This window comes from Hetaerina americana, unplaced genomic scaffold, assembly GCF_022747635.1.
Source record: "Hetaerina americana unplaced genomic scaffold, ioHetAmer1.1.p SCAF_5, whole genome shotgun sequence".
Classification (NCBI taxonomy): Eukaryota; Metazoa; Arthropoda; class Insecta; order Odonata; family Calopterygidae; genus Hetaerina; species Hetaerina americana.
The window spans coordinates 69,398,523-69,423,257 of NW_027287095.1; the positions used below are offsets into that span (position 1 = coordinate 69,398,523).

Below are 24,735 nucleotides of genomic sequence, written 5' to 3' on the forward strand. Positions count from 1 at the left end.
TATCAAATTGCAAATGGGTTAGATAGGTATTCCAGTCCTCCGCATTGGCATCTCCGTAAAACAGCCTAATTTAATATTTCACCAAACTGAACTCTTTCCAGGGGTATATGAATATACGTATCCCATTTTTTCGTAAATTGTAGAGAACATGCAGTGTTTACCTCCGCAAAAAATTCCTCACACAGCTTTACTCGTATACAAACTGGACCATCGTGGTCGGAAAATTATTTTGCCACACCAGAAATAGAGTTGCCTTCTGAACGCACACCAAAAATGTACATGGCTCCTGACAGTAGGCTGGAACAGCTGGATACCCGTGAAGAACCGAATTTCTACGAATAAGCTTCCTAGCTCATGAAATCGTTACACAAAATCCTCAAACCGTTTTGGTCATGCTTGCTTCTCCCAGATAGGTTACGAAAGAATGGCACAGGAGAAGGTAGGACTTAACACTGGAACTGCTGTGGCATTCAGCACGGATTACCCGTGCTGAGGGATGTTGTACTTATTCTAAAACCTTAACCTCCGGAGCATTACGTCCCGCTTTAAGTGGATTTAAGATATCGGTTTGATTTGTGGAGCGTCGCCAATAATAGAAGATAATTCCAATCCTAAAAGAATATGCGGAAAAGAACCTTGACTCGGGTTTGATTTCCGTGAAAAAAACATCGGAGCCGCCAGCGATATCAGATTACCTCCCTCAAGATAAGACATCGGAATACCCCGATCCCCCCGTGCCCGGTTGCGTCGCCCGAAATCCTATCGGTCACCCCTCCCCCATCATCGATGACGGGCCTTTTCTTCCCGCCCCCCCCCCCACTCTCGAAGAATTGGCGCACCGGGCCGGTAACGCCGGCGAACAGCCTTGCCCGTGTAGGTAGGTCAGTAACGCGGGGCGGACGATGGACCAAATCGGATTAAGTCTTTCTCCTCGGCCCTATTTATCGGATTACTCGTGGGAGAGGGCGAGCCGCCGCGGATGAGGGTGAGGACATTCCGCCCCCCAGCTGCTACTCCGTCTGCTTTTTCGGAGCGTCAGATCTTTTTCCCTCCCTTTGGCGCAGTTCCCTTTTGGTGTAAGCAGGGCTGGCAGGCAGAGCGGGGTCTGGTCGAGCGCCGTGCCATAGAGATCACAGAATCCGCTTGCTCCGGCGTCGGCCGTGGAGTGCCTCGAGGCAGCTCGCCCGTGAAATGACTGCTCCCACGTGTTATTCTTCTTCACTCTCTCGGCTATCTGTGATTTGCCATCTCCTACTCCGAGTCCAACTTCGTGTCTCCACGCCCACGACCTCCCGAATTCCTTGTTTTGTGTTCGAATGGGCATCGGAGAAGCTCTTTCTCTCCCGTTCTCTCGTCCTGAGGGTAAACACTAGGGCAAAAAAACTCGGTGAAGTGGTTGCAACAAAAAATTAAAAATTATCTGCAATGGCTTTTATAATTTACGTTTTCTTTTCAAAAATGTTTGAGCTTCCATGAAACGTACCTTCTCACCCTGTTTTTAAACAATCTTCAGCCAAATGCGAAAAACACATCGGAACCGTGAGACCCAAAAGGAATCACCAGAAATATTTCCCTTAGACTATACTTTGAATGATCTACAGAAGCAGTAATCGATACCTACGCTGTGATACCATGGGCACATCAGTAAAGGGGGAGAGTTAGCTGTTCATCGAGATGACGCTCTTTGTAGCTAGCGAAGCGGTTTTACGGGCCAAAAAAATTCGGACTGCATTCGCTCCAACTTTAGTCAATCTTCCCCTTCCTTGAAAATATTGCAAATGCTATCGTTTCCTTTATGGAAATGAGAATACTAACGTCTAACTTAGCCCATTTTAGCGATATTGAGGAATGTTTTGAAAGTACCATCGTCAGTTTATTTGCGAAGATTAACGCTGCGGTTTTTTACAATTTAATCAATAATACAAGCTAATGGTCGAGCGGCTGAGTACGTTTCCACAGAAAGAGTTGATTTTTTAAGGTTACCGATAGAGCTATTACACTTGAATCCTCCGATAGCGAATGTGATTTTTTAGTCATATGAAGTGCGAATTTTTTCGGTATAAATTACCTCACGATGGTTTATATTTTTAGCAATGCCATAAAACCAACCGCAGTTATCAACCGGAAAGTTGGTTGGATTGGTGGGGAAAGAGCTTATTTTGTACCAGCTCAACGACGCATGAAATTCATACCAGGGTAAGAGAGCAAGTTTTTTTCCTGTGGTCCACGTATGGCTTCCAAGGAATATTTGGTACCCACAAAAGTATACTGCTTCGGTAAAGCTGAGAGTGGCCAGAGGTGTCAACCGGAATCGAACGATGGCACTCAATAGGTGAAAACAGAATTGATGCTTTGAATAAAATTGAATTTTTAAAATTTAATATGAATACTAGAACTCGACGAATTGATATGAACCAATGAACTAATATTTCTGTACAACTGACATCTCCCGGCACATGCCCTTACGAAGCTTGCCTTACCGGTGGCTTGCTAAGTATCGAGTTGATTTAGATGCCAGCAGCCCTGAGTTCCACTCCCTAAACTACCACGTTCCCGTTGCACAGAAATATTATTCAAGTGAGTCACATGCGTGTGTACCTGAATCTAACGTTTAGAGAAAGGGTTAGGTGTTCTCCATAACATATGCTGAAGTCAACAACAATAAGGTCGCAGAGACAATTGAATGTCATGAGTCGTTTCAAGTCCCGGTTTTCTCAGAAATCAATCGATTCCCTGACCTAGATAGACGGCGAGGGTGACTCCAGAGATCACATTTCTATGGACATGCTTCCAGAGCAAGTGAACGCGTCGTGTTCCGTGCATGCGTCGACGTGGCATCAGAATTCCCCGAATGTCTCACCCACGCGCATATAAAGGAAGAAAAAAAAACCAAACGCTCCTCTAATACATATGCCGTCCTTTTTATGCCTTTCTGAACCCTTTTGCAACAGCGGAGACAAAAAAAAGAGAAACACGAGTGGTATAAACAAAAAAATAACGAATGCTATTTCCCTAGTCTTCTCCTCTCCACTCTCTTTTCTCTCTCTCTCTTTCTATCCTCCATCTTCTCCTCCTCCGTCGTTTCCCGACTTTTTTCTTCCGCGGCCATTCCAATCCCAGCGCTTTCTGATCACGCTAAAAGCATTACTAATCCTCTTTTTTTCCTCATCCCCAATCCCCCTTCTTTATATTTCTCAAGGGGGGGTTGAGGTGATGGAATTCCACACGCAAACCCACGCAGTCGATGCCTTTAACAGACAATACATGAATACACTCTTGGCGGACCTTTTTGCTGGTGAGATTAAGAGAGAGAGAAAGAGAGGCTCTCCGGGTGTGGAGATGGGGGGGAGGAGTAATGGCGGGGTGCGGGGGAAGGAGTTAGAGAGATATGCAAGTTAAGAAATATCACGGCCTAAATCAGAGCCTCCTCGTACTTCTGTGCGCGGTGCTGGGCGATCTTGTATTGGAGGATGAGTAAGGCATTTTCCTTGAAACGGGCAGAAGTCTTGGAGGAAATATAAGAGAATTGATTGTGTATGGGTTGTGGGCAATGTGTCTTTTTCTCTTCTGGAGAGAGAGTTTGGGGAGGGAATTAATAGCTCCATGGTCTAGAAATTAGATTCTTGGCTACTAGAATTTTTAAATCTGACTTGATAGGTAATGGAGTTAACAGTTGCATAACTGCATCTACATGGTACCCTAAAAGTCACCTTTATGATATGCGGCAGGTAGTGCGTGGTAGGCAGGCAGGTATGAAACATAAATATCAAGTTTCGCCAGCATACTTCATGGTGTAAACATTGAAAGACCTAGGTCAGGAGACCTTCACCTCAATGAGGTGAATCGACGAAATCAAAACTGGTATATGAATTGTATTGTTCTGCGGGAAACGATTTATTAATTACCTACGTTTACATGCACTTGTGACAGTTATATATTCAGAAACAAAATTAAATCTCATATTACATATTCTCTTACACTTATTAGTGGTGTGAGTCCAGGAGTTGAGATAATATTCGTCACTTCTTTCAAGTTAACTTCATGAATCAAATAAATCGATTATCCTTCTACCTCTACAACTTCATTGCAGTTATGAAATAAATCTCAACAGTAAAGCACCACACTTTTAACGGGATATCAATTTTGAGTATTACCATCGGTAAACAGAGAATTGGTTTGTAAATAAGTGTTAAGTTAAAAAAAAATATCAAGTAGGTATATCGTGAACTCGAGCACTTAGTGGCAACCTATTGTAAGATGTCTTGTGTTTTCGAGATCCGTATTGAGAGCCTCCGATGATTTAAATGAAGATTTGCTGCAAAATAAAACTTTGGTAATGACAATAATGTAAGATAAAAATCCCCAATTCTAATAATACTGAGTTTTGTATTTTTCTGCGTAATATTTTATTTATACCTTTTAATCAGTGAAAGGATTTGCTCTGACTCAGACCAGAAGTTCTTGGCGAATTCACCCTTGGATTTCGTCATCAGAAAATCTCATGTTCAAGGAGTACAACAAAAAAGGATAGTATAGTCATCACAGTGGACAGATGAGGGCGGACACCGCGACAATTGCCGAGCGCCTTATCTCTCTTTTCTCAAAGTCATAAAATATTTCTAGAGATATTCACAGGAAGCAAGCGAATTTTAGAAGTAAACTGCGTTCTTAAGAGCACTCCACCCATTGAGAAATGCGTTTCAATTGCCCAACAATAGCTTAAGACCGCAAACAAGCTAACAAAAAGAATCATTAAATTCCTATCCGGTTATTTCCTTCGTTCTTATGAGTATTTAATGCATGGTCATCCAGACCTTGAAATATTTATTTACTGTAAAATTTCATCTTGGGGAGAAGTGATTAAATTGATCGATTTCACGTGGTAGCACCTGATCGATTCCCAAAAGGATCGAAAATAAAATTTAATACATAAATGTTGACACACAATCAAATTATTTAAGCACAACGTAAGAATCGATGCTATCGTTTCCAGCCAAGATCACATTTCCCAAGGCACGAGACGGAACATTAGAAGAAAATCATTACGGAATGTTCGATCAGGGAAGTATAGATCTTGTGCAAATTCTAAATAAATGTTTTCCCACCTGGTCGTAGTTTTTCCAGATATCACCAATCGATGACGACCATTGGATTTCCTCTCGAAGGTAAGACGTGAAGTCATTTGGATTTCCTCTCGAAGGTAAGACGTGAAGTCATTTTTAAAACACGAGATGAACTCGACCTTCACCACCGCTCGCTTCCTCTTTCTGAATGGATACAGATTTGTCTAAGGCGGACCCAAAGGGAAGTTGTGGTTTCCTGTGACTCCTAGTGTCAGCGTGTGCGTGAACTTTGCGTGCTCGTGAGTGAGTTGAGCGGCAGGAGGGGGAGAAGGGAAGCGGCGGTAGTGGAAGGGAAGTAAGAGGAGGGGTGGGGGTGGTTCCGAGGGTGGAAGTGGACGCTCCCGCCGAATAAGCGTTAAACGCCTTGTGTACCCTCCAGTTATTCCATCCTGCAGAGGTGGGTAAACACAAAACCCTCCCCTAAAAGCAAACAATCACTTCCTCCCTCGAGATAAAAACGCAGTTACACTATTGTTCCAATTATTTTACGCGCTAGTTGTCTTCGGGGCGGCTTCTTTAAAAATAAAATATTTAAAAAAGTGTTGGTGACGAATTTTAGGCGCGTTTATGGACGTGAGAGAAATTTTTCTGGGGAGTTGAGTCGTCCAAAGGGATGAAGCATCCGTATTTTCACGCTCATTTGGTTCAGGAGAATTTTTTTGCAAACGTTCTACCAAAGATCGATCAAAAATCAAAAGTCAATCCGCAGGTCTTTTTAAACTTTCTCCCGTCTCAGATGCGCGATAACTGTTAAAATACTAATTTAAAGGGCATAGATACGCAAATGGATAATGTTGATGGCCCGCCATGAGTTGATACATCTTCAAGGGTACACTTTCCACATGAAGAGAGAATACTAAAAAGGGAATGAGTGTGAATTCATACAACAGAATGGGAAAAAAATTAGAATACGAATTTAAACGAATAAAGGATTTTTATTTTTTTCCGCGCCAGAATTGAGAGCAACAATAAAACAATACACGCACATGGAAAGGAAAGAAATAAAATGAGACAAAAGGTTTGCCGTTGAATTAAAAAAAATATTGTGCACCGTAAGCTCCTTATTGATATTTTTATGTTATTGAAACGAGAGAATATGCTCCTGAAACAAAATCGCTTTGTTCCGTTGCCCTAGTGAAACTGGAGCATGAGGTAGCAAATTAGTCATTTCTATTCAAGCATGAAATAGCATACATTAACGGAATATGTTCCTCGCCCTTTCCAGTTACGGCTGAGGTGCCACGGCCTCTACATATATAGTTGGTAAAAAAATAATTGGAAAACTAACTTTTATCTTATAACTGAGCTTGAAATGCGACGTTTGTCGTAAGATGGTTTAAATCAGACGTAAGATAAAATAATACCATGAGTCATGTAAAGATTAATTTGGCTTGAGTATGCGTTACACTGTAAATCTTCCGACCATTATGTATTTATACAACAAAGAGAGAAAAAACTAGGATGCGATTTTTTAAAGGCTGTCGAAAATTCCTTCCTTTAAAAAAAAAAGATTTGCCACCGGTTGGTCAGGTCTAAATTCAGTAGACATGGCCATCCGTTTAAAATGAACCATAAATTCCGATCTTCTGCCGGTCTTTCATAAACAAGTACAGAGTAGGTTAAATAGCCATAAGGAATTCTTTTTTATAAAATATTCACTCCCTCTGCCGTGATTTGTTCCTTATAACCCTCCAACTAATCGAATCCCTCCATATTTCGTACCCATCTCCCTAATGCGCACTTAATTTTGCAGGCCCTCTCACGTTTATCACGTGAAAACTGTCTTTCCTTCGATACTATCGGATGGTTTTCACATACATGAACACAAATTAACGTGAAATCAACGTTCACATTCCCACCCTGCTTATTATCTCGATATCAGTCGTGGAGTTGAGGAAAGGAGTGACCCATGACAAATTCCGTTTCGGCCCGAGGGCGATAACCGTGGACCACCCCTGCAGGCACGACGGTGCGGTTTCACAGATGAGTGGAATCGGAAACCAGAAAAAATTAAAATAAACAGTTCGATACTTGTATTTTGGCTTTCGAAGAGTTCATCTCAAACGGCCAATTTTAACGGAATTTAATGAAACAGTAGCGCGGCGACCGCCGTAAATGAAAATTAAGGGGACCCTAATCCCCCGGTATCATCGCTAGTATTTTTGGCCTTTCATGACCCAAATCGATCGGAAAAGGATATCATATATATATATATATATATATATATATATATATATATATATATATATATATATATATATATATACACACACACACACACACACACACACGAGGGTCATCCGGAAAGTAGTACCCGTTCGTGAAATAAAGACACAAAAGTAAATATTAACAAACATAAAAAATTTTATTTGAAAGAGGATACTTTAAACTACTTCTCAACATAATCTCCAAGCAAATTAAGGCATTTGTCATAACGTGTGACAAGTTTCTGTATTCCTGCTGCATAGTCCTTCGCCGCCAGCTCATTGAGATACGCGAGGGACCCATCTTGCACAAATTTTTGCATAATGCAGATGGTGTTTAACAATTTCATGAACAATTGTTCGAGAAACATTGGGAAAATGCTCACAGATGTCATCAATTGTGACGCGCCGATCGTTCCTCACGAATTCGTCAACTGAGCTCACCAGTTGGTCTGTAATGACAGACGGTCTCTCCGAACGCTCATCGTCGTGTGTGTTCCCCCTCCCCATGTTGAAGTTGCGACACCACCGCCGAACAGACGACTCGTCCATTACATTGTCTCCATACACCTCCTTTAATTGGCGATGAATATCACATGGGCGAACGTTTCTTGCATTGAGGAATTTAATCACTGCCCTCACTTCACAACTGGCGGCGTTTTCAATTTTTTTAAACATTGTAAACAATCACAGAAACAACACAGGCAATGCTAGCGTCACGCAACTTGGCTCAGAGAAGGCAGACAAGCCACTGAAGCTATCTGACCTCGTCCAGCGGCTACTCGCGTCGTCAGCACTTCATGCGGCACGAACGGGTACTACTTTCCGGATGACCCTCGTGTGTGTGTGTGTGTGTGTGTATATATATATATATATATATATATATATATATATATATATATATATATATATATATATATATATATATATATATATATATATATATATATATATATATATATATATATATACACACAGAATCGGGGCGCTTGGCGACATATTAGACCCACGGATCTCAGGGTAAATTACGTTTCCTCGATAGCTCAAGTGGTTAAGAGCATCCGCCCGGCAAGTGGAAAGATCCGAGGTTCGAGTCCCGGTTGAGGAAATATTTTTACTCTTGTGATCCGTTCGATTCCGCCTTCCCCACCTCTATTGTGTTCGTCCTTTATGTATGTTCCTATCCCTTTTCCTTATATCTGTTTCTGTATATATGAGTATTTATTCGCCGTTTGGCGGGATTTCGTGTTTGAATATATATATATATATATACATAAGTACATACTTACACATTCATAAATGTGGATATATATATTCACTTTATTTATACATACATATAAATTATGAATGTGTATGTATGTATCAACCTTGTCGATATCTGATCTACCGCCGTCGGATTTGCGCTGGAATGCTTTGCGGATGTCCGCTGGAAGCATGCAATTAGAACGGTTTGGTTCGGCGCAACTCCAATCGTTTAACCACTGTGTAAAATCGAAGGGGTAAAAGGAGAAGTGAAGATTTAAGCCCCATTTTTCCTCTCTCCCTTAAATTAGTTTCGGATGGCGGAGAGTTTTGAAAACCCTTTCCATCAATTCCGTCGACCTAATTCCAGACCCCTCGTGCCTCCTCGTTCCAAGCGGCCGCCATGGTTTCAATTAAGTTCGATCCCGGCCCCAAGACAGCTTCTGACTCCTCGACCCCTGACCTATAGCACCCCCGTGATTTATCCTCTCCCAATATCCTTACGTGCTTCTTCCTCCCTACTTCCCGACCGCCTTGCAGTGAAACGTCTTGTGAAAGCCATTTGGAGTCCCCAACCACTTCCAACCCCATCCCCTGCACTTGAAAGCTCCTCTCACCGCTCACCCCACCCCCACCCCTTCACCTTCCCCTTCATCCCCGCTCGTAACAACACCTCCCTCACGCACTCTGCATTAAGAGGATGCACCCCCGACCCCCATTCAAACCGAGCGGTCGTAGCCCAACCCCAACCATCCGCTCCAGACCATCCCACACACTCGCCACCAACTTCACCAACCCCTCCTGGAGTCCCCTTCCTTCTTGCCTTCCTTCCATTTAGACTGCACGCAAGTAATACAAGAAATATTTTCGATGTGTAGGAATCATGCGAAATAATAAAAATGTATTTTTCTACAGGTACATTTTCGTACGGCATACTTGAATGCCAATGCATCATCTCCAGGTGCACTACAAGTGTAAAAGACAACAGTTATGTGTATATATTGTAAAATAAAGTGGAAAGGTTGGATGAGTTTACCAAGGAATTTCACGGGGAGGTGGTGGGATGGTATCAGGCGTTACGCGCGGGATGATATTATCGAAGGTATTGAGGTTTGCGCCAAGATAATGGAGAATGATTAACTAGAGCCAAGTCACTTAAAACTTTCCATGCATTATTCAGTTGCACAATTTCTATTTGTCCCATTACATCGAGTTCTCGGCCTTATGATTCAGAATGCAGGAATTTGGAAACACAATTATTTGAATGATAGGAATCTGTCTTACTAAAGAAGATGTGGCTTACTAAAAGTGATAGAGACATTTCCAACCCCACTTCTCGAGCACGCTATTTGACTATAATATTTAAACGTCCTTCGTTTGGACCTTTATAAAATATTTAAAAAAAGAGAATCCATCCGTCCTATAACTACCCACCCGGATTTTCAATTTACGAGTATACATGCCTCACTCCGGACTTTGTACCTGAGAATGATGCAAAGGTATTGAAACGGGCGGTATGAAATAAATTTGTAGGAAATTACATTTTCATTATTTTATTTGATGCTTAATTTTCCACAAATTAGTCTGCCACTATTAAATATAATGAGCTAAGTTGTGTGAAGATGGATTAAAACGAACTTTGAAAAACGATAAATTTCGCTGATCTCACCACAATTTCAGCGTATCTGCTTTTAGTCCGTCATTATTGCAATATTAACATTGCAATTATTATTGACCAAAATTACGCAAAATACAAGTAAGTAGCGAGAATTGGGCGCTAAACGCCACATTATATAGGTATGAAAAAACCAAAACGGACCCATCAGTGAATTTGAAAATATTTTGTTGACATCATTTGTTTCTTAAACGCGTGCCAATGTAACACTGAGTATATATGCATACATATGAAACCATTTAGTATTCTCTGCTCAAATTGTTCGAGAAAATTTTATAAAATTTGTCGTGAGTATTCAGGGTTAATTCATAGCCACAGGAAATTCAGCGCGTGTCCTTCAATCTATGTCCACTCCTGCGAGAAATGATTTGCAAAGGTCCAAAATAATTAAATGACCATAGCATACTATGAGTTGGAGGAAGGGTTTATCGCTGAATGTGAATGGCTGCGTTCGAACAGAAAAAGTAATATAGGAAGCCCGTTAGCTGATCCTCGATTAAGTGGCTTTAGAGAGATACATTAATAGTAGAAATTAAATATTGCTCGAAGAGAAATGAATGGCATGTAATAAGAAGCTGTTATGTGAAAAGAAATAGGCAAGAGCGAAAAGAAGAGAATGGAGGAGGAACGATGTTATTTTAGTGTGGGGTTGGAGATCCTCGAGTAATCTTGTTGTGACAAATCGGATGGTCGTAATACCTCGAATGATGTCACCGAGGTCAAAAATACACACTTCACGCTATCAGCCGGAAGTGAGTGAATTCTAGGTGGGTCGCTTCTTGGTTGTTCCATTTGCTTTCTTATCTCCTTGAGACTTTTTTAACAGCACCGCTAGCGTTTTGATTGCGCCCACTTCCTTTGCTGCATTCTTTCGAAAATGCAATTCATTGTTACCCCACTTGCAACGTTTTCGTCACTTTTGGATATTGTGCAAACAGAGATCAATGATAATCTCCTCGATACTTTTTATAACTTGGGCTTTTTCGTTTATCTTCGCTTCGTCGGTATTTTGAGAGGAAATGGTACGCATGTCCATAAAAATAAATGCTAACACGCCATAATAACGAAATTATGAAAAGATTACACCACATTCACTAGATTTTTAGGAAAATTCATGCTCTAGAATTTATCAGATAAAAGATTTTGATAGAACCGGACTACGTTAGTTCTTTCTAAGCGTATTGAATCGCAAATACGTGTAGAGACGCCAACACTTCATGCTAATCTCCGCTGAAGCCCCATTAGGAATTCATTTTGATAAATGCTTTGTACGAAGGAATATTTACATATTTTATCTAAAAAGGATATTTAGCCTGACGGGTCTTTTGTAGGAATCAAGTTGGGAGCCCTTACTTTCATGAAGAGAGTGGTCAAGATTAAAACTTTTACATATACCTCTACACATTTACCACACAATTAATCAAAAATGCTTGTGGTAGCGCCATGTGGAAAGGGTAAGGGGTGAGGAAGATTTAGGGTATTTTTAAACGTAAAAACTACCCAAATTTTCTTGGGAGTCAATTATTATACAACTGTGTCGAGGGAAACCTGGAATGAAATGTACGAAGTACGAGATGTGCAGCGAAAGGTATAAACCAATGGAAAAATGCAATTGCCACGAACCAATGAAGAGATTTATTGACCACACTTGAACACACACTTTGAACGCATTTAATCATTATTTTGGAACATATTAGCATTACATTCGGTTCGAGTCAGGGTCGCCATGGCGTTGATCCATTATCCATCGATCACTGTTAAACCAAGAGAATCCACTCCGCGGTCACATTGCGCATAGTCTCCCGGGGGTTGGCGGCTGTATAATGAAAGAATGCCTCGGGGAGAAACAACTACCGGAACACGGAAACGCTGAGTGCCACCGGACCCGACCCGGCGATTCATGGGTCCACATGGCACAGTGAAGGAAAGTGAAGTCCCCGAGTTGGGACACATTCTCTTCGGAGCCCGTCCGTAAGAGTGGTCGGTGTATCGGGGGTTGCGACGCTGTGGGTGGATTGAGCCGAGAAATCCCGTCGGAGGGCGAGTCGAGGTACGGCTGAGGGATGAGAGTTATGGGAGATGGGTGGCCCACGGGCGGTGGGGGTGTGAGGGGGGATGAGAGTGGGAGATACCGAGGCTGAGAAACCACGGAGGAGGGCGAGCGAGAGAGAGAGAGAGTGGAGGGGGTGGGGAGAAGGAGAGAGGGTGAAGAAAGAGGGAAGAGGCCGCTAAGAGACAGGGCCACTTAATTTTAGAGGAGCCTTTCTCCTCCTCCCTTCCAGTGGCGCATGGTGGGGGGAAATGGTTCCAGGACGTCTTTTAACGAGGGCTAAGAGACAAATAGATAGCTGCCGTAACTTTAGTGCCCCTCTTTAATTCCTACAAGTTACCCGTTCAACGTCCCGGGCCACTCCACGATCCATACGCGCCGAGATTGTTCAAGCGTCTTTCAAGAGTTTTCTGATCTTTAAAGCGCTCATTAACCTCCGCCGTCTACCATCGATTTGTGCAACGTGATGGGAAATTAAATTTTTTTTTAAGTATTCCATAAAAAGAAAACAATTTAACGATCGTAACAAACTTGCGCACAGTCGAAGAAACGTAGCTTTTCATGATTCCGGAAAAAAAATAATTTTTCTCATTTTGTCATTTAAACATGCACCTTTGGAATTTGGAACATGTCCGTTCATTTATAACAAATAATATACCACTATCATGCTTGGTGATGTATTAAAAAATAAATAAACTTATTGCATAGGGTCAGTAATATTTATAAGGTGGATTAATTTGCAGCAAGTAAAATTTGTCACATTTCAATGCGCCGCGGTAAAACCCCAGCGCCACGATTTCTAGTATTAACTTTTGCGACTAAATGGAGCGTGGCGATGTGATGGTATGCCAGTTTACATATTGATATCGGATATATGCGTGTGATAACTATAAATGAATGAATGAATTGATTCTGACTCAGCTATTATTCGCAAGCACAAATCATCCACAGGTATACATAAACTTCCCAGCGGACGGAAGGGCAATATCGTTGGGCATTGATTCGAATTAATTTACAAACTGAAATGCATGTATCTTCCCGAAGGGAATCATTGAAAGTATTTGACGGATAATTTTCAACAGCATTAATTTTTGGTTCGTAAATCACCAATGTGACGACGGTTTTGTAAACCCTCATGTAAAAACTTGGTCGGGTCAAAGCCGACCGTAAAACTTTTCATTTCACAGTCTCGGCAGGCGCATACAACCTACATGCTCCTTGACTTCCGCGCATTATCCCGCCCACCCGCTCTCGTGTGCACCTATTTCCGTAGGATATGGTGAATTGGCCGGGCGCCATAAATTTCACGGGAAGGGGAACGCCGCGACGGCATGGGGGGAGGGGGCAGCGAGGAGAGTGGGATGCTTTTAGGTTTTAAACTCCCTCACCCCTTCCCCCCTCATCGCACTCCCTCGCCCTCCCCGAGAGAGGGGGCTCCGCATAGGGTACGAGTTCACCCTCTCCTCCCCTCCCGACGGCGGGCGAGAGGGAGTGAAGGCGGGGGAGGGTGATAGTTTTTAAAAAGGTCATCTGGGGTGAGAATCCATAAAGCACGGGAAGGGGGCAAGGTGGATGGGGAGGAGTGGATGGGCTTTAATACGCCTCGGCCATGTGCTTCCCTTCTCCCCGCCCGCTGCTCCCGGCTTCCAAACGCTGGCAGCAGCCCCCCCCCCCTTCTTCCCCCCCCCAACCAGGGGGTGCGAGGCTCTGGGAGAGAGAGGCCCATTCGAGGGGTTTGGGGGGCAGAGTGAGGGCGAGGGGTATGGGGTGGCAGTGGAAAAGGATGAGAGGAAAGATACAAAAAAAAATAGAAGGTGGGCCGAGGTCAAGGATCACACGTGCTGATCGTAGGATATATTTCCCCGTCGCAATCCTGACAGTTGATGGAGATCCGTACACCCGGTTTTAAAAAATTTCCTCCGCTCCCTCCCACCCGATATTACATGGACTCCTTCGAGAGCGTCCGTCTCTCTCGCCTTCCATTTTTCTCGAAGACTTGGACATCTATATCCCTTTCCCCACCGACGTTCACCCTTGCCGCGGGAGCTCCATCATTTGTGTAATGAGAGCCCATATTTAAAATGGTGTTTGGCCGGCGGCTATCCTCTCGCCGCGATGAAATTCTCGTGGAAGAGAGGGCCGAGGGGAGAGTTAGAGGGGATACCTACGTGTTGACAAGAGTCCGGCTTTTTCTCTCTCTCTCTCCAATTCCCCTCATAAGACTGCGCGACCCGTCCCGCACAAAAGGCACGTCTCGGGCGAAGGTGTACATTTTTGAGTGGGGAAGCTTTTACATAAATCAGGAATGACTCCCATCCGGCCACATTGAAAATAATATTCCATCGTGGTTTAGTGTATCAGGAAAAACACTTTTTGTCGCCTTGACCTATGTGGAATTTTAGAAAATCAATTGTGACGCGTTTTGTCAAAACTTCAAGGCTGGTCTACTCCTGTCATTAGCATTACGAAATTGACTCTTTCGTGTTTCTCCGTGGAGATGATGGACTTTCCAGGCAACGTAACCAATCGCGTGACTTATGATTTCATTATACCCTATGTGAATAGTTCAATCAAAACAATTAATTGACTCTCCGCCAATAATACTTGAATATGAGCTTATATATTAACAATTGAGGATAAAAGATCGCTAGTGTATTGAAGATGAATTTTCCAGCTTTGGACGACCCAACGTAGAAATTGACCCTAGTGTCTTTTGACTGAATTCAGTATTCATTTAGAAATAATACGCTGATTAAATATTTTTATATTTAATCAGCGTATTATTTCTAAATGAATACTGATTCAATAAATTATCTTGATCCATTAATTGCAAGAATAATAGCATTGGGATTGTAGGTGGTGATATTTTTTGTCACAAAGAAAGGGAAGGAATGACGTCAAGAGTAGGGTCAGGATAGTATACGGTCATTTTTTGGAAATCAATATGATGAAGATAATTTCGGTCGTTGCGTGTTTGGACACTGATTCCTTATTAGCAGCTTATTTAATAAGAAAATCTCTAGCTTTATATAATTATAGGGGGTTTCGGCTCGGAATTAGTTCAAGTTGCAAAACTATTTGAAAAATCCTAGATACTGTGTTTCGAATTGAAGCAATCAAGGGACTGAAGTAAAATGCATTCATATAGCTGTGAATTAAGTTAATAGGAACGCATTTTCTGAGCATCGTCTTTGTGGATGTAGGATTGCTCTAGACTTCTGCGTACTAATGGCATTTATTACGAGATGATAATTTCCGATTCATTTCAGAGCAACAAATAATGAAATGCAACAAATATATTTCTTTATTCTTTATTTTCCTGCATACACATCGAGGGATATGCCTCAGCATTGAATCCTATGGTAATGTAGAGATACGGACGACGTATATTTTGATAGTTCAGCATCACAATACGGGCGCATAAGAGCATCGCAGTGGACTTATCGCGAAATCGTACATTACTTATTAGGGAGGAATTTCATTTCACCTACACTCCCATACGAATTCGTGGCAGTCATGGGTGACGGAGGGTCTGAAAAGGGGGGCGCCTTAGGAGTTCGAGGAACACAGGCGCCCCACCATTGGGAAGGGGGGCATGAAAGAGGAGGGTGAGGGATTGAGAGGATGCGTGTAGCCGGTGGGGCGCACGAATAGGGGGAGGGACACTGGGAAACCTCCCCTCAGCTCTCCTCCCCGCCGCTCCAAACACGATCCCAAGCCTCTTCTGTTTTCCGTCACCGCCAGCGGACAAAAACGAAACGCATTGCGCGATGGCGCGCGCCATGCTCGCTCGCCCGCTATCTTAATGCACGGGGCCGCAAGCTAGTGGCGGGATGGATTGTGAGAGGACGGGGAGGAGGTTTGCAGGGGCGTTGGTGGGCGAGGGGTGAGTGGACCAAGGATTCTGGGAGGAGAGTAGGAAGGGGTGTGTTCGCGTGAATGGGGAAAGGGACAGAGGGGGATGGATGTAAGACGCCTGGGGGGAATGGCAAATGGTTACTCCGTATGGCTCTTCAGAAATCTCAATTTCCCAGCTGTTGGCATTCTCACTAGCCCTTCCACTAACATTCATTATGACTAAAAGGAATGCACTCGGAAGTTCGACATATATAATGTCATTTCCCCCCCCCCCCCCCCGGAACTAGGTCCTTTAGTGATGAGAATAGGGTTTAGACACCGAGAAAAATAATTTCATTTTTTTTTCATCGTAATACCCAGAGATGGGGATATTGGTCTTCACAAATTTTGCGCTCTTCCCTCAAATACTGCTGATCTCTCCTCCATGATCTTCCTTACGATCATCAAATCGATGGATGATTCCTCATGTTATGGCAGAGCTCAACTAATTACAAGCTTGACTAACTACTCGCGAAATCATGTACATAGCGTGTACGAGGATCATCCGGAAAGTAGTACCCGTTCGTGAAATAAAGACACAAAAGTAAATATTAACAAACATAAAAAATTTTATTTGAAAGAGGATACTTTAAACTACTTCTCAACATAATCTCCAAGCAAATTAAGGCATTTGTCATAACGTGTGACAAGTTTCTGTATTCCTGCTGCATAGTCCTTCGCCGCCAGCTCATTGAGATACGCGAGGGACCCATCTTGCACAAATTTTTGCATAATGCAGATGGTGTTTAACAATTTCATGAACAATTGTTCGAGAAACATTGGGAAAATGCTCACAGATGTCATCAATTGTGACGCGCCGATCGTTCCTCACGAATTCGTCAACTGAGCTCACCAGTTGGTCTGTAATGACAGACGGTCTCTCCGAACGCTCATCGTCGTGTGTGTTCCCCCTCCCCATGTTGAAGTTGCGACACCACCGCCGAACAGACGACTCGTCCATTACATTGTCTCCATACACCTCCTTTAATTGGCGATGAATATCACATGGGCGAACGTTTCTTGCATTGAGGAATTTAATCACTGCCCTCACTTCACAACTGGCGGCGTTTTCAATTTTTTTAAACATTGTAAACAATCACAGAAACAACACAGGCAATGCTAGCGTCACGCAACTTGGCTCAGAGAAGGCAGACAAGCCACTGAAGCTATCTGACCTCGTCCAGCGGCTACTCGCGTCGTCAGCACTTCATGCGGCACGAACGGGTACTACTTTCCGGATGACCCTCGTACATAGCGTGTACATGTCACTGTAGCGGTAGTCATTACTTTACAAAGGCTAAATTAATCCCTTTCTATATATTCCTTTTATAAGTACACTATTTTACTGAATTCTAGGGAAAATTCATTATTTTCTCCTGCACCAACTCTGTCTCATTAATTATTAAGAAATAAATCCTGGCATTAGTGGCTCAACCCGCAATCATATCACTGAACAAAGGCTGAGTGCAACAAAATCTCAGATAGAAAAGGAAGTAAAAAGCTTAATACTTACGACATTTCAATGATGTCTCTTTCTTTGCTTGGTTGCCTTTATTGAAGGAATAGTTCGCTTTTTTAAATTGAATGGTTTGTCTCTGTTATTTGCGTAAAATTAATTCTCACATACGAAGCATAGAGCTTCACTTCCAAGCCAGGATATTAATATTTCCCACCTTTGAACTCCTAAAGTGCGCAAACACTATAGCCATCGTAAACGTTAATCCGGAATTTTATTGCTTCTTTATGCTTTCTTTTCCAGTTTCAAACCTACATATGCTACATAATCCACCTCGTTCCAAGTGTGCCGTTGCGCATTGTTTGTTTCATCTTGAAAATTAATTCAAATGAGATATTTTCTTGGGTTCATGCCAGGCTCGCTAAACATGATGCGCACATAGCATTTCGTGGAACTCAAGAGTACAACAGGTATTAATCAGCATTCGCATTCTAAAATGTACCAATTAATCTTCTAACATTATCTTTATTTTGTATGAAGTAAATCGGCTGTAATTGTGCGTCGAGTATCGCTAGAGTCATAATTGCTAATTATCCGTTTCATTAACTGCTTAATGTGAGCTTACTCAGGATAGATGCAGAAAAAGCACTCTTGAGGTAGAAACCAGGAAAACCGAAAGATTAAAGTTTATAATATTTACTGGGGAATGAATTTTATATAGTCACCTGTAATTCTATAAACTCGACTTGAACATAAATAATGAGGTTGGCGCCCACCGTCACATACCCTTGCGGTGGCTTGCGCTGTATTTTAAAACTGAAAAAAGATTATTGTAACACTATTATATGGGTGAATAAAATATTATATCTCATTCTATGTCCACACCATTTATACCAAATTTAACGTTAGTGTTTAGCTAGATAGCATACTGCAAAATTTATCCGTTAAAACTTCCGAACGAACTGAATTTACCAAACCAATCAGTACAATTAAGTGAATGAATGAATTCAAACCCATTCCCAGAAATTAACTCAAAAAAGCAGAAATATACCGTCGCGAATCACGCATAAAAAAACCAATTGGATCCCGGTAACCCCCTACAATGAACATAAACTCTTAATTCATTTTCACCGCTCTTATTTCCGTGGCAATCGAGTTGAGGAGTCACTCAGCTCGTAATCTTCCTCCTCCGATTTCCAGCTGCCGCAATTAACTTGCGTGCACGTCCCCCGCATCCCACCCTTGTCCCCCCTTTTGCCGGAGACTAAGAAGCGCTCTCCCGAATTATAAATGCCACTATAAGGCCGTGGTTGCGCCTCGTCTATCCCCGAGCTCTCTGCTAAGGTGAGCAATTATTCCCATTGTGTTCACGGAATGATGTCCGCAAGGAGATCGCTTCCTTGCCGCACCGAGGAGCGGCAAGGAGGGCGCCACGGATCGGAATTCGCATCACGCCCCACGCTTCGGCATTATCCCAGAGTGCACTTCACACCGATTCGTCGCGGAGATTTTACATAAGCTTACACTCACACAGGGAGCTTGCCACCCACCCTGTGGACCCATTAAAAAAAAAAATACTTGCAGCTTCGTCTCGAACGGCCTTGATCGGGAATGTTTTCAGTAGGGACGTCTGGAAAATAAAGCGGTCTTTTATGCAAAGGCGAAGATCGGTAAGGGAAATTAATCCAAATCGGAAAGAAGTTATTTTTTTGTAAACCGCCCCTTAGATCAATTGGACATAATGGATAGGAACATAATGGAAAGAAAGATCTCACGAAGAAGTCCATGGAACATACGTCGCCCAAGTGAAAGAGGGATGTTAGATAGATAAAATCTCTCAGGGTTTATAGGAGGGTTAACATTAAAGGGAAAGAGTGCGGAGGGTTACGGTCAACCAATATTTGGGTTGAAATACCGTTGGCGATGACCACGGATCTACTTGAAAAAAGACAAAGAGTGTGGCAAGGATGCGGTCTCGCTCGCGGTCGCATAGGGAGAACGTAAGGTTATCGTTATGTTTGCCATTAATGAGCCCTTCACTCACATTAAACAAGTACAAGATGCTCATTACGCATCTCTAATTATCCTAATGAGTACAGAGTAGGGATTCATTTGGCTCCGAATTTCAATGGGATGTCGAAATCCGGTCACTCACTGAAGTGAACCCTAATTAAGAAATTAACAAGAGCTGCACGATATGATGTGAAATTTAAGCACTGCACAGATATGTAATGCATTCAATTTCCATAAATAAAACTTCAGCCAGACCAGTTTTCAATTCTGATATATTATTGTCGACAGCGACAGCGACAGCGACAGCGACATCTACTAGAAAGCGAGACACATGACGACGATGTCATAGAAACATATGCAATGAGTAAATTTAACATAGTAACATATGTAAATGAGTAAAATTTTTACTCGAAAAATTTCGCATCTATCATTTGTATGAAATAACTCGCTAGTTTTCTCGAGACCTGGATCTTGAATTTAGTTAGGTACGCGTAGTGTGATTTCGGAATGACTCCAAATTTAGACTAAGTGAAAGAGTGATCGCGATATTCCTTGTTGTCCTCATAAATTTCAAACATTCACTTATCCGTATTTACTGCAATCGATTTCTCAGTCCTAATGAATAGTCGTCTCACGCAAATGCCAAGGTGGGATTATTTTTCACAACCCAGGTCGACAAGCGAGACGGACTGCCTCTCAAACCGACTAGAGAACCTCGCGCAGTCACCATTGGGACGTGCCCCAATCCTTGTTAAGTCCTGGCGAATGATAAACACGAGGAAAAAGGTAAATATTTACCGCATTCCTCCATCCGCTCCTTTGCTTTTTCGAAGCAATGCCTTTGAATAAATAAAAAGCGTTTCGCTGACACCACATGGAAAAAATTCTCCCCCCACGGCTGGCAGAGATATATACTTACATTCTTATCTCGGAATGTATTATGCCGTGAAATATTTCACCCCAACCCCTTCCGTAATCACAATGAATGACCTTGCAAATCAGTGGCGCTGCTGGAGGAGTTGAAAATAAATCTCGAAGCGTCTCTGCATCTGAGGATTTTAGGACGAGGTGTTTCCGATGAATCAATGTCACAGGCTACTTTAAAGAGTTAGCCTTAAAACTTGCTGGCTACTAGAAGGGTTTGAAAGCGAATAAGGAAATTATTTTGATTCAGGGAAAATTAATGGTCATAGTAGGAGGTTTAAGAGCGATCAATTGTGATTCAAAATATTTCTCTTTAGCTCGTAGTATCTATACCTGCTGTTTGTCATCTCTATAACTCCGACAAAAAGAGTAATCTGGCATTTATTAATACCAGATTAGCGAAAATGTAAACTAGCAACAGAATGATAGAGAAGTAGCGCTAGAATTTCCTATTTTTATATTTAACATATCAGATGGATTTTTATAAATGACTCTCTTCCATTTGCAAGTGTGCCTTGAGGAATTCTCTTCACAAGTGTTACACTAAAGTAATAATCATAAAGTAATTATCTGAGTTAACCTTAGTTTACGGTCCTTCTTGTTGCTAATAGGCTCAGCTCCTATACATTGACAAATGACTACTTACTAGAGATAATTCAGTAAATGTGACTATGGTTATCATGGCCTACATTGTATGAATGAATATAAACTAAAAACTAATAAAAGCTTAAGTTTTTATGATGTATACCTGGTATATTACTCTTTGCCTCACACCGTAGCGGTGGCATGCTGAGTATCAAATAGAATTATTGCTTTTTACGTCACCTTTGGTTCAAGGTCAATTCATCATAGTTCTCAGCTATGGGGTGGGGTGATGATTAAGAGCCATTTACTGATATGGTCGGGAATAGTTTAATAACACTTCGAATATACTTCATCTTACTTACTAGCAGCTTTATTGCCCATCACATCTTGATCGTTCGCTAGATCTGAAAATATGCTTGACTACATACTAATGTCCGTCCGTGAATGGATGGTTAGACCCATAACTGCATCTCGAGGTTGCGCTGACAGTTTAGCACCCATCAGCCTCCAGATACGGGCGCAGGGGAGACGCTAACTGAAGAGCTCGAGAGAGACGCGAGGAAGAGAATTGGGGCAAGGGGATGAACGTAGGCAGGGTGAGTAAGGGAAGAAATGAGACCTCTTCCAATGTGTATCTTGTGTGGGTGACCGGGGCGGGCCTTGGTGATTGCCGCCACCGCTGGAGACGTGATGTAGCTCGGGGGGAATAGGGGTGGGGGCGGAGGGAGCAATGGGGCGAAAGAGTTATGGCGGCCCGGAGACGTATGTGTATCCTTTCTTCATACCGCGCCTCGTCCATTTCAAGCTCCCTCGCCAGCTTTTCCCGGTCACGGCAACCGACTGCCGCCCTCGCAATCTTCGTCGCGCGGACGGTACTTAATGCACATCTTTGTATATTTTTATTTTCCCGCACAATGGGTCTGTTTTCGGTAGCGATTAATGACGGCAAAAATTTTTGATTCGTGTGAAATCCCAAGCAAGGACTCATCATCAGCAAATGAGAAAATGGACGCGGTTTCTACGGAGAAAACTGCGATATCCAATGCGTGGGCAGGTGAGGTGAAAGTCCTGAACGGGGGGTATCTACGGAGAGATCTAGGTCCACTGATCAGATTGTTCGCGGCGATAACCAAACATTGTGAGACCCACCGCTTCCAGTGAAATTTTGTACCGTGGAACCACGAAAGAATTATTTGAATGTGGCGATAAACATTATTATATTTGGACAAGATTTTGATTGGTTCAGCCCAGTCACTTCGTGGTGAAGAATGAAAGTTCTCTCAAAAGATTAAAATTTACGATGAAATTTACAATTTTAAAAATTTTCGTGCCTTTCTCAAATCGAAAAATCTCAATTTTTGTGCCCTGGAAGATGTGCGAAACATGTTTCATGAGATATAATATTTCAACATCCAGTGAAATCAATAGTTATGATTTCAATGCTCATATAAACCATCAGTTATTGGGTATGATAGAGTGAAGCATTCACGAAATTAGTGATTTTAAATAAACAAGCCAGAGTAAAAAATACTTACATAATCATTCGCTCGTAATGAGCCACGAAGAAAAGAAATTCATCGAGGGAAAAATTTTCTTCGCTCTCTGTCACTTAGAAATTAAAAAAAATAGAATATTCTTTCGGTGAAATGAGAAACGACTCCGTTGGATTTCAAAATTTTCCCAAGGGACATGCCTTCGGATAATAAATTACCCCACCACGCACTTCTTACTCAATCGCAACAATGTGATACTAAGATTACAAATACTAGGGGAAAGTGCACGGCTACCATTAATATGATACACCCTCTTCATGTCCCCATGTTTTCCTTCCCCCTCTCCTCTCCCTTCCCCCGCCCCACACAGCGCCCTCTCACGAACCCTCAATTTGCTCCTCCTCTGCATTGCTTACTCGGCGGACACAACACCCTTGCAATATCCCCCCCCCCCCCAAACCCCGTTCCCTCCTCTCCCGCCACACCTCACCCCTCAAAACCCTCAGCCACTCCCCTTAACCCCTTCCCGACACCCATTCCGCCGTAATTTCGTGCGGGCTCGGGAAAAGTATAAAAACCTCTGGGATGGCTCCGGGGGAGTTTTGAGTGGCTATGAAACAGGGAAGGGAGAAAGAGAAAGAGAGAGAGAGAGAAAGAGACGGTGAACGCATAAAAAAACATTCCTTCTCTCACTCTTTCACTTCATCTCTCCCTTACTTCCCTCCATCCCCCCACTCACTCGCCCTTCCAAGTTGTTATTATTTTTACGCCTAACCAAGGTCGATGGGGAGTCCTTCCTTTCCCATTCCACCACCTCGGAGGCCCACTCTCTCCCCCCCACCTCCATCTACCATCCTCCCCCTCCTTTCTCTCTCTCCCCTTTCCTCCTCCTGCCCTCCCTCGGACAAAACCCCCAGGGGCAACAGATTGATTCTCCCTTTTACCAGACCGACGCCCCCTCGAAGCATGTTCCCTTTAATCTTCGGCTTTTTTGACCGACTCCTTCCGACTCCTCTCTCTCTCTCTTTCTCTTTTTTTCCGTCATCATCTCTTCCTTCCCTCCAACTCATCCCCCGCACCCGCTTCTATCTCCTTCCCTCCCCCGAGGAAGGAGGAGGAGATAGGTGGGGGGGGTTGAGCGAGGGGTCGGACGGCTGGGAGGGGTGGCAGAGCGGAGTGGGCGGACCGTCGTCGCGCCTGCGGTGCGAAGATTGGCGATTCGGGGGACGGGGGAGGGCTTGCGTGGGGTGGGAGGAGGTCGTGGGGGTAGGGGGAAGAGGTAGGAGGAGGCGTAAGGAATCCCAGGGCAGAGGTGGGGTGGGTGGGAAGAGGGGATTATTCTTGCCCTGGGCCCGAGGTGTTGTAGTTGGCCGCCTGTGTCTGCGTCAGCGGTTGCGTGGTCCGGCTGCCGGATTTCCATTCTCTCGAATGAGCGAAGTGAATTGAATATCGCAAATACGTGGATGCTATTTTAGACGTTACATATCGAAGATAATGGATGACGTCAAGTACAACGCTCGCATTAAGACAGTGCGGTTCGGCAACTTCCTGCTGTGCTTCGCTCAGTCTCCCTTTAAGACTCTCACTTGGAATACTAGTAAACGACCCATTCCTTTATCTTCAACAGAAAAACGCAGTATTAATGTTATTAGATGCACCCTCAGTGGCTCCTTGATCATCTAAAAGTCATTAATATCTCGTTATAAACAAGGTTTAGGATGATTCTTAGCATTTTTTTCATACCGGCCATGGTTACGACGGATCACTATTTCCTATTTCCTTATATATAAATATATATATATTTTATACATATAAATATATATATATATATATATATATATATATATATATATATATATATAATTTGTATATTTGCTGGCCCCGGATTCGGCAGGCTGACGTCCTCGTCTGCCAATCCATAGGTCGCGGGTTCGATTCCCGATTGGTTGAGTTTTACTTCACCTAGGGCTTGGGTATTCGTAATCGTGTCCATTGTTAAAAGCCCGCTGTAAAAGGCCAAAAAGTTCTATTTTCGGTGTAAGCCTAAATAAATATATATATTTCTCCTCCCTC

The 24,735-nt window shown here is 42.9% G+C and overlaps 1 protein-coding gene and 1 non-coding gene across 2 annotated transcripts in view; both read left to right on the forward strand.

Annotated features, from left to right (window-relative positions):
• The window catches only part of wg (Wnt family member 1 wingless), a 95,108-nt gene that overhangs the window by 20,900 nt on the left and 49,473 nt on the right, over positions 1 to 24,735 (forward strand). The gene's annotated exons all lie outside the window — the stretch shown is intronic.
• TRNAA-GGC (transfer RNA alanine (anticodon GGC)) lies at positions 8,360 to 8,435 on the forward strand. Its single transcript has one exon. It is a non-coding gene; the product is annotated as a tRNA-Ala (tRNA).